Source organism: Ips typographus, linkage group LG15 (assembly GCF_016097725.1).
Source record: "Ips typographus isolate SLU linkage group LG15, UJ_Ityp_2.0, whole genome shotgun sequence".
Classification (NCBI taxonomy): domain Eukaryota; kingdom Metazoa; phylum Arthropoda; class Insecta; order Coleoptera; family Curculionidae; genus Ips; species Ips typographus.
This window is the reverse complement of record NC_138436.1, coordinates 2,280,090-2,294,233: the sequence shown is the minus strand read 5'-3', so window position 1 is coordinate 2,294,233 and position 14,144 is coordinate 2,280,090. Positions and strand designations below refer to the sequence as shown.

Genomic DNA, 14,144 nt, shown 5'->3' with positions numbered 1-14,144 from the left:
ATTTTGGAACGCCATCTGTACTTTCTAACTCATAGAGTTGAGTACAGATGTCACCAGATGTTGCACACAACTATCATTTCTGGCATCCAGTTGACTATACTGGAACGAAGGTTTTGTTCTTTGGTTATCAAGCCCTATAGCCTCTCTGATGAGCCGTAATACGGCGAAACCGGTCAGAGGATTGGGATTGATAAACAAAAAACAAAACCTCACCATTTTCTACTAACATATTATTAAGAAATGATTGTAAACTTAACTGAGTACTATGAAATACTCGCATATGTAAACTTACTAACCATTAATCATAATACCTTGGTATGTACACATGTAATTTTTAAATTTATGTTAACGATATGTTTTTTCTATTGTTTAAAGTTTTTATTATTGTTCATATAAAACTGGGGACCAGTTTTTCTGGGGCGGAGGCATATGTCACGAATGGAAAATCCGTTAATTGGAAAGTTGGACTGATTAACTTAAAAAACATAAGAGTATTCGAGGATTGCGAAATATTAAGCGCACGAGGCAAGGTCGCATCACGATGCACCGAATGTGTCATGCACCGAGTGCACCGTACCGGTGATGAGTCACCACCACCTGCTTTGCAGGAATATGAAAAATAGGCGACGAACAATAACAAACTACGTCAGCCGATCAATCGGGTATAAAATACGCCGATTTTTGCAGTATAGGATAAGTGTGAACCGATCAACGGTAGTGCGACCAGCTGACCCGAGAAGTCGAAATGTCGACTCTCCTCGGGAAAAGATCAAGTTAATTAGTCCGTTCTCCAAAGTTGTTCAAACGCGAAGTGACCAAGCCAGCCACCAGAAATGCTAAGTCCTTAGCTTGTGACTATGTAAGTACAAATTGTAGAATTGTCAACTTTTAGTGTTTATAACCGTATTATGCAGACACGTTTGTGTATACCATATTTAATAGATTTAAGTGTTATATGAGAAAAACTCAGCGTTTGATTCCATCCCTAAAACTGAGATCCCGGCGCGACGTTTAACGTCGTGAGTCAGTTTAATTGGTGAACCCAGAAGTGCTCATAAATTAAACGTGACAATATTGCGGCGCATCGTTTTCATCCCGAGTCCAGTGCTCGTTCAGTAGTATTGAGCATAGTAGGCCCAAACCGTAACAATACATTGAACAATAACTGTTTCACTTGTCTTGTTCGGTTTTGGTCCCTCCGGGTTTCGCCTGATCAGTGTTCCACTGGTCTTCATTTCTTTCCTCACGTATAGGCACTTGATATGGTGCCGTACCACGTACACGTGTATGATTTATTCGTCTTCGAAGAGGCGTGGCAGTCACCTGCCGAGTCCAATTTGTCATGTTTGCTGTATTCGGTGGTGGCTCAACGGGGTTCCAATTCGATCGCAAAGTCACCCTCGGCACTTCAACTAATGTAGGTTCACTTCTTGATGGCACCCTAAATGGATGTCCCATCATTCTCGGTGGCAAATGGGGTCGGGGAGGTTGATATGGTTCACGCCGCCTGAATTGTGAACTCCTTCTGTACGCACAAACATTGCATGCGCAACCATCCACAAACAGATTTCCCCAAATTGTCTTGGTTGATAGAACGGCACCCTCGGAGGTGTGCAGATTGCACAACCACATCTTTCCGTAGGGTTTCTTCTTTGTCTCATCATTAAATCAATATGAATCATCTGGTATTCCATGTGAATTATTTGGGTCCAAAGTGCTAGTAACGCCTTTGTGACTCCCAAATACACTATTCCCGGTCGCTGTATTTCTTGATGTAATTCCCATAAAAGGTATAACGCCATGTCATATAAATGTAATTTGACATTTATGTGCGAAACACATCGGGCATAATATAGAAACATCACAATCCACTCCATTTTTTATAAACTTTTGATCGGTATTTTTTCAAGGAAACGCACTCGCGGTACTGTTACGGTACTTCGCTAACTAAAATGCAAATCATAGCGATGGAATTATCTATATTTTCTTAATTTCATGTCAGCACTTTTACGGGACGCATGCGGTCGCATATTATTCATTTGATGCATTTGTTTCGACCGAATACATTATGCTGGTATTCAAAAATATCCAACACTAAAATAAAACGAAAACTCGTTATTTTAATCTGTCTATCCCCCAATATCACATACCACTGACATTTATATTTATTCAAGTATTTACTTGTTCGGCACCTGTGGCATTTCCCGATATATTTAACGTCCCTCGTATTTTTGTCTAAGTATGCCATTTTAGTTATATCATTTTTTCCATTGTAGTCAAATAACTTGTAACACGCGCGCTTAGATAATCATTTTACACACTTTTGGTGTAACTGCGGAAAATTAGACTAATATCCGTTCGTGAATTTTTCAATTGCGCATTAAATTCAGACGCGGATAAGAGAATAAAAATCCCTGAGCTCAGTAACTTCAAATTTAGGTACAACTCGGTATGTGAAGTTTGTACCCAACAAACGTAATATTTTCATTTCAACAAAATTATTACTTTGTATACAAAGTGTTACAATCTTTATGTCAGTTAGGGATAGACGGTGCCTTATTATCGTTTATTTATTTTACTTATGCGGCACTGCATTCACAGCAGTTTTCTCATTTTATGGACGAAACGGTCCTTTACTTTTTCGTCTCCAGTCACTTTCTTTGTGAGCCTGAGTGAAGTTGTCTCAACTCCGGTGAAAAAAAAATTAATTTTTCTTTTTTTTTTCTCTGCCTGCTTTGCTAGTCATGAGCGGTAAGTTGATTTGTGCTCTTTAGCTCATTACTCGTAGGGTATGTAACCTCATGTTTTTCTTTATTTTATAGACAATTCTATTCCACGATTCACCCCAACTCCCGACAGTGCGCGCGCGGGTCGCGTATCGCCGCCCTACGTGCCTTGGGCTGCCTTTGGCACCCGTATGGACAGCGGACGGGGTTCGCGACCACCCTCTCGTATTACTATTACTACTTTTTTAGTAGTAATATACTCTTTAGTGTTCAAAGTTGTCTCTTTTGTTTTTTCTTTATAAAGGCGTGCATTATGGGGTCCAGGGATCATAATAGGGTAACATTCTGCTTACGTGCACAACTTCTCTTTTTGCTTTATCTGATCTACCCTTCTGTATCTCATAGTCCACGTCCGACTTTTTTCGTCTTATATAATAAGGTCCGAACCACCTGAGCAGCAATTTTTCACTTTTCCCAACTTTCCTTACCGGGGTGAAAACTTTCACTTGGTCACCCTCATTAAACTCCACATGTCTATGTTTACAATTGTAACGCAGTTTGTCTATATTCTGTCGTTTTTTTATATTTTCAGCTGCAAAATTACGTATTGCCAGACTAGTTTCCCTAAGTTGGTAAAACAGGTTCTCGCCCATATACTAGCATAAAGGGTGAGAATTGCGTGCTGTCTTGTTTCGCTGAATTATAGGCAAAAGTTACATGTGGTAAGTATTGGTCCCAATTTGACTGATTTGTGTTGGTGTACATTGCCAACATGTTTGCAAGAGTCTTATTAAATCGCTCCGTAAGACCATTTGTTGCTGGGTGATATGCTGTTGTAAATTCTGATTGAAACACTTTTCCTCTGTCACTTAATAACTTCTTAGGCGCTCCATGTCTCGTAATTATTTTTTCCAAAATAAATTTTGCTACGGGCCCTGCTTTTCCACTCGGTAACGCCTCAGTTTCTGCCCAACGTGTTGCATAGTCTGTTGCTACCACTATCATGGTTTTACCATTGCTACTTCGGCGGAAAGGGCCTAAAAGGTCAATCCCCACCTTTTCAAATGCTGTTCCCACAGGAATTGGGTGTAAAAATCCTATCGGCTTTTGATTTTGCTGACCTTTCCTAGCTTGACAATCTTGACAACCCTTAACAAATTTCTCAACATCTTTTTGCAACCCTTGCCAATAATACCGTTGCTTAATTTTTGATAGCGTTTTTGCTATTCCCAAATGACCACTCAGCGGTTCTGAATGGTGAGAATACAAAATTTCTCCCACTAACTGTTGCGGTATTACTAATAGCTTATCTCGACCTAAATCATTCGGATTTACTCGGTATAAAATTCCTGATTCAATCCTGAAGTTTTTTGCCTGCTTACGTAAACCAATTGTAGCATCTTCCGGGTTCTTGATTGTCATTATTATTTGGAAAATTTTTTCATCTTTCTTCTGTAACTCCTTAATATTACGAGTATCCAAAATAAATGTTGGTATTTCTTCAACATCGTGTTTGTCCGTATCTGGTTGCAGTACCGGATATCTACTTACACAGTCAGCGTCTTTGTGCGCAATCCCTGATTTATGGCACACCGTGTAATCAAATTCTGACAGTTTTAATGACCACCTGGCTAAACGACCTGTGGCATCTTTCAATGTCTTTAGCCAACACAAAGCATGATGATCAGTTACGATTTTTACAGGTTTACCATAAATAAAGTGTCTTAAGTATGAAAGTGCCCATATAACCGCCAATCCTTCTAATTCAGTTATGGAATAATTTTTCTCCGCTTTGCTAAGACTTCTGCTTGCGTAAGCAATAGGGTGTAACTTATATTCCGTGTCTTCCTGCAACAATATAGCTCCTAGTCCATCTTTACATGCATCTACCCTTAATTCACACCCTTTGTTCGGCTGAAAATGTGCCAACACTGGTTCACTAATCAATTTCTGTTTTAGTGTTTTAAACGCTATGTCATGTATGTCCTGCCAATCAAATTTATTCTGTTTCTTTGTCAGATCATGTAAGGGGCGTGCAATTTTTGCAAAATTTTCTATAAACTTCCGGTAATAGTTACAAAGTCCCAAAAAGCTTTGTACACCTTTTACATTTTTTGGCCTTGGAAAATTTTCAATTGAAATTAATTTTGATTTATCAGGAAAAATTCCATCTGTCGAAATTGTATAACCAAGAATATTAATTTTTTCTTTTAGATATTCACATTTTTTAGGTTTTAACGTTAGGCCTGCACTTCGAAGTCTATCGAAAACTTTACGTAATTTTTCCAAATGTTCATCTATTGTTTCAGAAAAAATTATAATGTCGTCCATGTAAATTAAAACTTCTTTCCATTTTAAATCTCTAAACACTACATCCCCTAATTGTTGAAATGTTGCCGGGGCATTGCACAATCCAAAAGGCATTACATTAAATTCCCATAATCCATGACCTGGCGCCGTAAAGGCAGTAAGTGGCTTACTTTCTTCTTTTACTTTGACTTGCCAATAACCTGAATACATGTCTAACGATGAGAAATATTTGGCGTTTCCTAAGTACGTCAAAATATCCTCAATATTAGATCCTGACCACGAATTTTTCACTGTTACATTGTTTAACTTGCGATAATCAACACAAAACCGCGTCTCTCCAGACTTTTTCTTTACTAATACGACGGGACTTGCCCAGGGCGAGTTACTTTGCCTTATTATATCGTATTGTTCCATTTCCCTTATTTGATTATCTATTATTTCTCTTTCTTTTTGTGCTACTCTGTAAGGTTTTTGTTTTATAGGTTTAACATTTCCTACGTCAATTTCGTGTTCAATTACATCCGTTCTCCCCATATATTTTGGTGTTTTTGAAAAAACGTCTCTATACTCCGCACGTAGGGTTCGCAATTTATTCTGTAATCCTAAGTTTGCTATATTACTTAGATTATGGTCATTCATGGTAATTATTTCTTCATCATTTTCGGTTTTATTAATACAACAAACTGGAATTTTTGTCATGTCCGTTTTAATCATTTTCTCGAGATTACCAATCGTGGAATTCTTTTCTACAAAAATTCTACGATGACCGACATTTTTAAGCTTAATATAAAAATGTCCATTCTGCAAAAACGGTAATCCTACGCAAATAAGACCTCTCGGTCGTAAAAAACTATCTTTCTCAATAAAACAATATTCCGCTAAGTCAGATGGTTGTAGGTTCAAGTTCAATCGGGTAACTATATCATTCCCGGGTTTCAACACGTAATCGCCGGCGACGGTAATTTTCAGGGAATTTACTGTTGGCTCGTTTGCTATGTTTACGAACAAATCTTGCTGTGGATCGCATTCTTCAGCTGAATCATAATCCCCAAAATTTATGATCAATTTGTCCGAACCATGCTGCAATGTCACTTTATTGTTATTATAGTCAATGACTGACTTTGTCGTCTTCAAATGTCCCAAAATTAGAGCTTTGGACAAATTTTTAACCACTAATGCTTCAACGCATATCTCTTTATTATTTATTTCAATCGTCACTTGTGAATTTCCAATAGGTGTAAGAGGGTAACTGCCTGCCGTAATTAATTCAACATCATTTTCCAAAGAATACATGTTATTAATATAATTTAAATCCACAATATTTTTACACGCTCCAGTGTCTAGAACGACATTTACATTTTCTTGATTATTTACTTTTAAATGCACATACAATAACCCTCCTTTGACGCCCTTTGATGACAGGTGGACAATCTCGTTAGGGCTTCCTATTGACGAAATTGTCCTCTTTCGTTTCGGTTTTGATATACCCGATCATTTCGACGGTTCTCTGAATTATTTCTGGAACTGTTTGCATTCCAGTTGCATGATGCATGCCCTACTCTTTTGCAATTAATGCCTCTAATGCGTCCATCGTGTGTTCTTGTATTAGGTAAATAGCTATTACCTTGATTTCGATAAGGTGCTCTGTTTCCATAGTTTGGACCTCTGTACTCATTATTTCTATTCTCTTGCATACGGAATGTGATACGGAAAGCAGTGCCGTATCACGTGTCATCTGATTCACCAGGGTTCTCTCTTTAATGTCACTCAGCTTTAACACTAGCTGTTTTAAGTCATTAAAATTTTGATTACTTGAACTCAGCAAGTAATACATTTCATAGTAGGATGGGTGTAAACCATTTTCAAAATGGTCCCTAAACGTGTCAAAAGACATTGTCGGGTCAATTTCTGTTGCCAACGCAAGTAAATAAAAATAATATTTTTTAACATCCTCATTGTCTTGATGTTTTCGTGTATTTAATCGAAACTTTAATTTTCTTAGTGGCTGTTCACCAGAAAATTCTTTTAAAAAGTCCGTTTTTATATTTGTCCATGTTTTTGCCTGGTTTGCCGGTTCGTTAATATAACCATCAAACCAAGTCTGAGCCGGGCCTTCCAAGAAATTTGCTAAGTAGGAAATTTTGTGGTTTTCCGACCAGCTGTTTGCAATCGCTGCTTTTTCATATTTATTCACAAAAATAATGGGAGAATCTATAGATGGGTTAAATGTAGGTGGGCATGTAAACTTTGGTGTGGCGGGAGTTTTTGGCTCAGCCAAAGCTACCTGTAAAGTCATGTTAGCCATTGCTGCAGTATTGTTAGGACGTATCACACTGTTTCTCTCTGGAATTACAGGGGGTGGGCAAGGATTATTACAACCTTGTAATAAATCTGTGGGGCGGGATGAGGTAGGCTTTGGCACTACCACTTCTAGGGGACTTTCTTGCCAAGGCTCTTCTGATTCTCGCGGTTTAGGCGGAGTCCTACTTAATGAAGCTCTTGGCTTAAAAAATTGTTCTGGGGATCGTAATCCTGCTTTGGAATCTTTAGTTTTCTGAACTTGGGAAGTCGAAGCTTTGGTTGTTTGAATTCGCGGGGTTTCAATTTGAGCACTTACGACAGTTTTTTCGAAAGGGCTGTTCTCGTCCTCACTACTTGTTAAACTGACAATAGAAGTTGTTTTGTCAACTTCTGGGGCACCTGCAAATATCGATGCCTGTACAGAAGCAGGGAAACCGACAGTTGAGCTATGATGCGCGGTTTTAAACTCTCTCAACTCTTTTAAGACTTTTTCGGGGTTTTCCCTTGGGCTAGTGCTTGTTGCAAAACAAATTTTTCTTTGTCTGATACACTTTGAGCTTTACTGCGAGTTCGTACTCGTGATTTGTCACTTGGTTCACTCATGTAAAATTAATACGAAATGTTTGGCAGTATTTTTAATTATTTCGATTTTTCAAGTTTTCGGACAAAATTTAAACGATTATCTTAAACAACTTGATTATTCCTAGCAATTTCTTTGCAAATTTGCTTATTCATCAAACTAATAATCTTCCTAATGCTAAAATACACCAGCATTAATACCCCCATGCACAAAAAAATAATAATTAAAATTTCCTTAGCTGACCATGAATTATCTTTTTCTTGAGACGCTTCATTAGAAATACCTCCGCTATTACCCGCTTGAGAAATAATAATTTCTTCTTCTTTTGATGAAGAACCCCCCATTTTAAATAAAACGATTTTTTTTTTAAAAGATAAAAATTATGTTTTTTCCACCCTGAAACGTAGGCGCCTCCACCATATGTCACGACTAGCGTGACGTGTTGAATTTAATTCAACTTATTTGCCTGGGATCTCGTTTCAGCGTGAAAATAAAACACAGTTAACTCTACCATCAAGTTCTATTAAATAAGTACCTAAACCTAACAACACCTAACTTACTAACTAATAAAATAACAGGTTTCCTAACCCAACGAAAACGTTACTAACTCCCAATAAAATCAAAATAAACCAGGCGTAAATTAATACACAACATAAAAATACAATAAACATACTTACATCTCTATAGAAGACAGAATCTTGGAGAGAGGCTTGTCACTTGGAGCGCGTTCACGAATAACTTTACTTGAGCGTTACGGACATGTCTAATTGACATTTGCGGTTCGGTCACTAACGTGGTGCACAGCAAAACTGGACTGGCTAGAAAGAACTGGATGAACCCCTCTCTAGGGTACAACCTCCTTTTTATAGCATTCCAGACACTGGTTCCACCAATCAAAATTCCCAGACCTGGCCTCGTCTAGCCGACAACTCGTGACGACCTTTCGACCCTCGGTACTTGGAAAACATTCCACATATTTCGCAATTCAGCAAATGCATCATAATTGCAGTTGCACTCTGACCGCATTCCGCTCAAGTAATAAATTTGATTCATTATCCGTCGTGACAATATGTCAGGATACTTTTCAGGTGTTGATTCTAGCTTACTTACCACATTTTCCTTTAGTGATATATCAGGAATGATTTTGTCGTCATCCTCAACTTTTGCAGGTTTACGTTCAATATTTTCTTGCATTTCGACTTCATTTAAGATTTGCAAATAACTATAACATGCTTTTCGAACATTCATTAAGTTTTTTCTATTAATAATTTTCCAGCCTAAATTTAAACAAATACTTTTAATAAAAAGTGGTGATTTCAATTGTACTAAAAGACTTTCCCTAGAAATATTTTTATTCTTTAGTACTTCGACAGCTAAATCAAATTTGACTATACGTTTTGATTTGGCTGCAATATCCATCTCTCCTTGTTCATCATTCCTGTTAAAATATTTCACAATGTTCTCCTTATTTCTACTAAGATATAAGGCAACCACGCTAGGATACTTAAGTTTCGGAGTTTTAATACTTCGTGCTATTTCTTGTATTAAATCCGATTTTGGAGTCAATCTTAATAAATCCAAACCTTTAATATTTGGGCAAATTGCTACTGGAGTGCTCAAAATGTCGTCAATATTACAATTATTATTAAACATTACGAGATTAATAATTCACTACACCTATTTATCTACTAACTCGATTTATGTAAATATGAACTGAATTATTGGTCACTAATAATTGGTACGTGATATAATAACAAATATGAGCAATTTTCCAAAATAAAATATAACAGAAAATTCCTACCTTAACGAACGAATTTTCCACTTTCCACATCTATGTGAACCAGTCAACCAGTCTCTAACTTCTACTCTAATACTAGTAAACTAACCAATAATAGCATGCCGTGATTTCACGACGGCAAGGTTTTGTTATGATTGGTTGAAACTATAGACTTGAAACACACAATACAATATCCGACCACTCTAAATAGGTTTCTGTCTCCTTTTAACCTTAGAAAACGCACTGCTGGAAGTTGAAACGGCACCACAGATTGAACATTGAACGCAAGCGCAACGCCAACCAACGAGTATAACCAAATTTAGTAAAATATAGCTTTTGGGCGGTGGGGGATAGATAACTGGACTATTTTGGTAAAAACATATTAAACTACAATAGTTCCATCTACGCACAGTTTACAGAAGTTAATCTACTTTGCTACCAGTGCGAGGTTCAATGGTTTCTTTTATATCGCATCATCAGTTTCTTTTATATCCCATCCTTGCGTATGGCTTTTTGAAGAATGTTTTTGGAAGTTTTATAGGCTGTTTTGGCTTCGATTTTCTTCTCCTCAGAGTTCTGTCCGCTGTTCAGTCTTTGACTTCTTCTTCTTTGATAGATGCAGGTTTTCCGTAATTCACCAATTTTCGGTGTCCACCAGTAAACGGGAGGGTAACCTTTCTTCGTTTTTTTTTTCTTTGGAAGTGTTTTGTTGCAGGTTTCTGTGGTGATCTCTGTGATGTGCTTAGCTGATTGATTGCTATCCATTTTTGTTTTTTGAAGCATGCCGACGCATTTGGTTTTAAATTATTTCATGCCGGACTCTGTCAGTTTCCATCCCGATATGCGTTGGTTGCTTATTGTTTGAAAAATTGTGGTTGGTGGAAAAAAGATTTCAAAATGAATTAGTCGATGATCGCTAAAGTTTTCGTATTCTACGTCTACGGTCCAGTTTCTTGTTCTGCTTGAGATTTTAGGTGTTGTTGCTGTTATGTCAATGTATGAGCTCCCGTTTGCATTTGAAAATGTTGGCGTTCTTCCGTTGTTGATTACAACAAAACTGTTCTTGGCTAACCAGTCTTCTAAAATTTGACCTCTTCGGTTTGTTATGAGGGAGCCTAGTAGCGTTGTCTTAGCATTTAAATCGCCGCCCAGAATGATCTCCTTTGCGGATCCTCTTATAACCCTTTCTATGTCTTCTAGCAGAGTTTCAAAGTCTGTTATGTCGCCGTTTGGCGAAAAGTAGCAGGAGATGGCAACAAAGAATTCCAATTCTGCAGTTACAAAGTTAGTTCCTATATGTGTGTCTATTAAGGCGTGTTTTCTGTTTATTTCTATGAAGCAGTTGTTATTTCTGTCATGGAGGTATCTGTTTATTCTTTTGAGGTTAGGTTCTTGGCCTATAAGGAGGTCAATATTCTGTTCTTGTATCGTTTGGTGTAGGACGTCGTGCGCTGTTCCGCATCGGTTCATGTTTTGTTGGAAAACTGTAAATGCCGCCATTTTGTTATTATTAGCGAAGTTGGTTAATTACTGACGCTCTATAGTTTTTTCGTGCCTTGGCTAGCGCTTTCTTGAATTCAGCGCATTTTCCTGACCCGGCCGCGTGGCCTGCTTCGTTACAGCATAAACAGAATTCTGCGTTTTTGCAATCTTTGGCGGTGTGGTCCGTTTTTCCACATTTGAAGCAATTTTTTTTTGAGTGGCCTTTCCTGAGCATCTTCCTGTTTCGTGGTCGTAACTCCAGCATTTGTTACATCTGTCTAAAACTATTTGTCTCTCCAAGGAACATCTTACAAGTCCAATTCTCATCCAATTTTGAGCTAGTAGTTTGTCTGGAATTTTCTCTTCAGCTGTGAAAATTGCGGCTTGGGTACCATTGGCATTTGGTCTTAATGCGCTCAGCTTGTAGCTGCCTTCGCTTAGTCTTCCTGTTTCGTTTTCGATTGCTGCAATAACGTCCTCGCTGTTTGTGTCAATGTCCATTCCCCTGATGTGTATTGACACCTTGTTTGCGTTTCTGGTACTTATTCTAACTTTTGTGTCGTCGTTTATTATTTTACTTATGTGTTTCTTTAGAGAGGTCATGGCTTCGTTGTCGTTATTAATTGTGGTTATGATTAGTTTCCCATCCTTGGCGGTTTTTACGGACTTTATTATGTCTGCTTCATCTGTGTTTTTAACTGCGGTTTTCATTTCGTTTACAATTCTTCTATGATCTTCTTTGTTTTTGTCTACGATTAATGCGTAACTTATTGGTAGGTTTTTAGTTTTTGGTTTGTTTATATTCTTTTTTGAGTCAGTTATTTTTTCCATGTATTTGTTTGTTGTAAAAATATTGATTTTTGTGTCGCAGTTGTAAAAGATTGCTTCGAGCATCTTCCTGAAGAGGTGAATGTTGTATTCGTCTATGTGGTGAACTGCAATCCGTTTTTCAGTCGCAGTTTCTACTCTTAATTTTTTAAGGTTGGTCCAAAGGTCTTCTTTAGTGTTGGCTGTTATTTTAACTATTTTTTGGTTGGATGTTGGTATTTCTGCGTTTGATTTAATGCTAATTGAGTGTTCTATTACTTCAAAAGGGCCCTGGCACTCTTTTAGTTCTGGGTATCTTGCTTTGAACTGTTTTTGTATGCTTGTTTCCATGTCAGGGTCTTCCGGATTTATGATGACAACTTTAACAGTGGCTGATTCTGTTTCTAGTGGGTTTCCCGTTGTTATTTCAGTATTCTTGTATAATGTTTGTGTCCAAGTTTTGGTTTCTATTTGTTCAAAGTCTTGAATGTTTTTGCATTCTGGTAATGTAAGCACATTGTGTTCTAGGTTGTGTAGACATTTTTCACAAGAGTTTGTTTCAATTGTTTGTATATCTACGTCGTGGGTGAGCTTTTCCTCGACTTCATATTCGTTATTTCTATTCCAGTTCTTTATACTATCTCGGTTGAAGTTTTCCGTTACTCTTTTCAGTCTGGTTCCTATTTCTTTTATTTCTTTTTTAGTATTATTATTTTCTGAGATTACTTTGTCCAAGTCCTTTACGTATTTCACTAGACTGTCTATAGTTTCCTTGATTTCCAACACTACGGAGTTTTGTTTTCTTTTGGCTGCTCTTGTTTCACTTCCTTGTCCGCTTATTGATGTATGATGATATTGATGTGTCTGTATTGATGATATTGATGTGTCTGCTAGTTTTCTTTTCCTGTCTCTATCTGTATACGTACGTTGATCGTCGTGTGTGAGGTCGAAAACGGCGTTGTTTTTGTTTAGTGCCGGATTGTCTGGTAGTGAGCTTTTGCGCTTATGAGGCGGTATTATTTGTGACGTGTTTGCAGAAAAGTTCATCTTTTTAGTAGTTTGGAATGATGATAAAGGGGATGTTGTTGTGCTCGGTGTTTTTTTTGGGCATTGGTCTCCACGGGGTCAGCTCCTCAGAGTCAGACGTCAAAGAGCGATTTGCGCCAGGCGTTTGTTAGCTTTTCCCAGAATCCATACTGTTCTTCTCTGCCCGAATGGATTACCAATTTATGTCCGTGCAGTTTGTCCCTGCCCAGGTTATTGCCGCTAACGCACCGCCAGTAGGTCACCGGGCAACCAGGTATAGTTTATACGAAGTCAGTTGGGACAAGTCAAAATACGGGGTTCGATCAACACACCACATAAAGCATAGGAAAAAACGAGCAAATTTGTATGTGATTGTTCCTCATAGTAATTTACGAGGAGTCAACGTGGACTTGACGAGTAGGTGTCACAAATAATTTTACGTGTAAGCACCGTAAGACCGTTTAATTGGTCACCCCACAGTTCTTATTGGTCGGCGGCTTAAAATCTGTTTTTAGTTTCTTTCTATGCTCTAAAGGCAGTGCAGTCCGGTGTTTATAGTTTGCATTGGAGTAAGCAATTAATAAGCGTTTATGTACAGAGTCCCTCAATATTTTTTATTTTCACGGAAAAATCAATTTAAAAAAACACAATCGAGGAAAAATGTACTCCCTGACACTCCCAAATCGTTCCAGGAACCCTGACCACACGGTAACACTCATTCCAGAACAAACAAATAAAGGGGAGTATCCAAAGCGGGAAAATTAATCAATTAAAGACACAATCGAGGAAAATTAAATCCAATAATTAGCAGTCCGGTGTTTATAGTTTGCATTGGAGTAAGCAATTAATAAGCGTTTATGTACAGAGTCCCTCAATATTTTTTATTTTCACGCCGCCCATGCTCAACAAAGACGCCGACTATTTTGGTTTCTTCAGTTGTTTCAACTAGTGTTGGGCAATATCGATACATTTTCATAATCGAATGAATCGAAATAATCGAATGATCATTCGATTGACCGATTATGAATCTGGGTGCAAAGTGCCGAGTATTATCGATACCTCATAATCGACTAAATGGAAGGAATAATTGCTTCGTAAACGACAAATTAAAATCGAAATATATATAACAGAATAC

At 37.7% G+C, this 14,144-nt stretch overlaps 1 long non-coding RNA gene across 1 annotated transcript in view; it reads right to left on the bottom strand.

Annotated features, from left to right (window-relative positions):
* Positions 1-354: 354 nt before the first annotated feature.
* The window catches only part of LOC145738266 (uncharacterized), a 266,136-nt gene continuing 252,346 nt past the window's right edge, over positions 355-14,144 (bottom strand). Inside the window, exon 2 of the long non-coding RNA XR_014180674.1 lies at positions 355-597. This is a non-coding gene — a long non-coding RNA (uncharacterized LOC145738266). The remainder of the gene's footprint in view (positions 598-14,144) is intronic.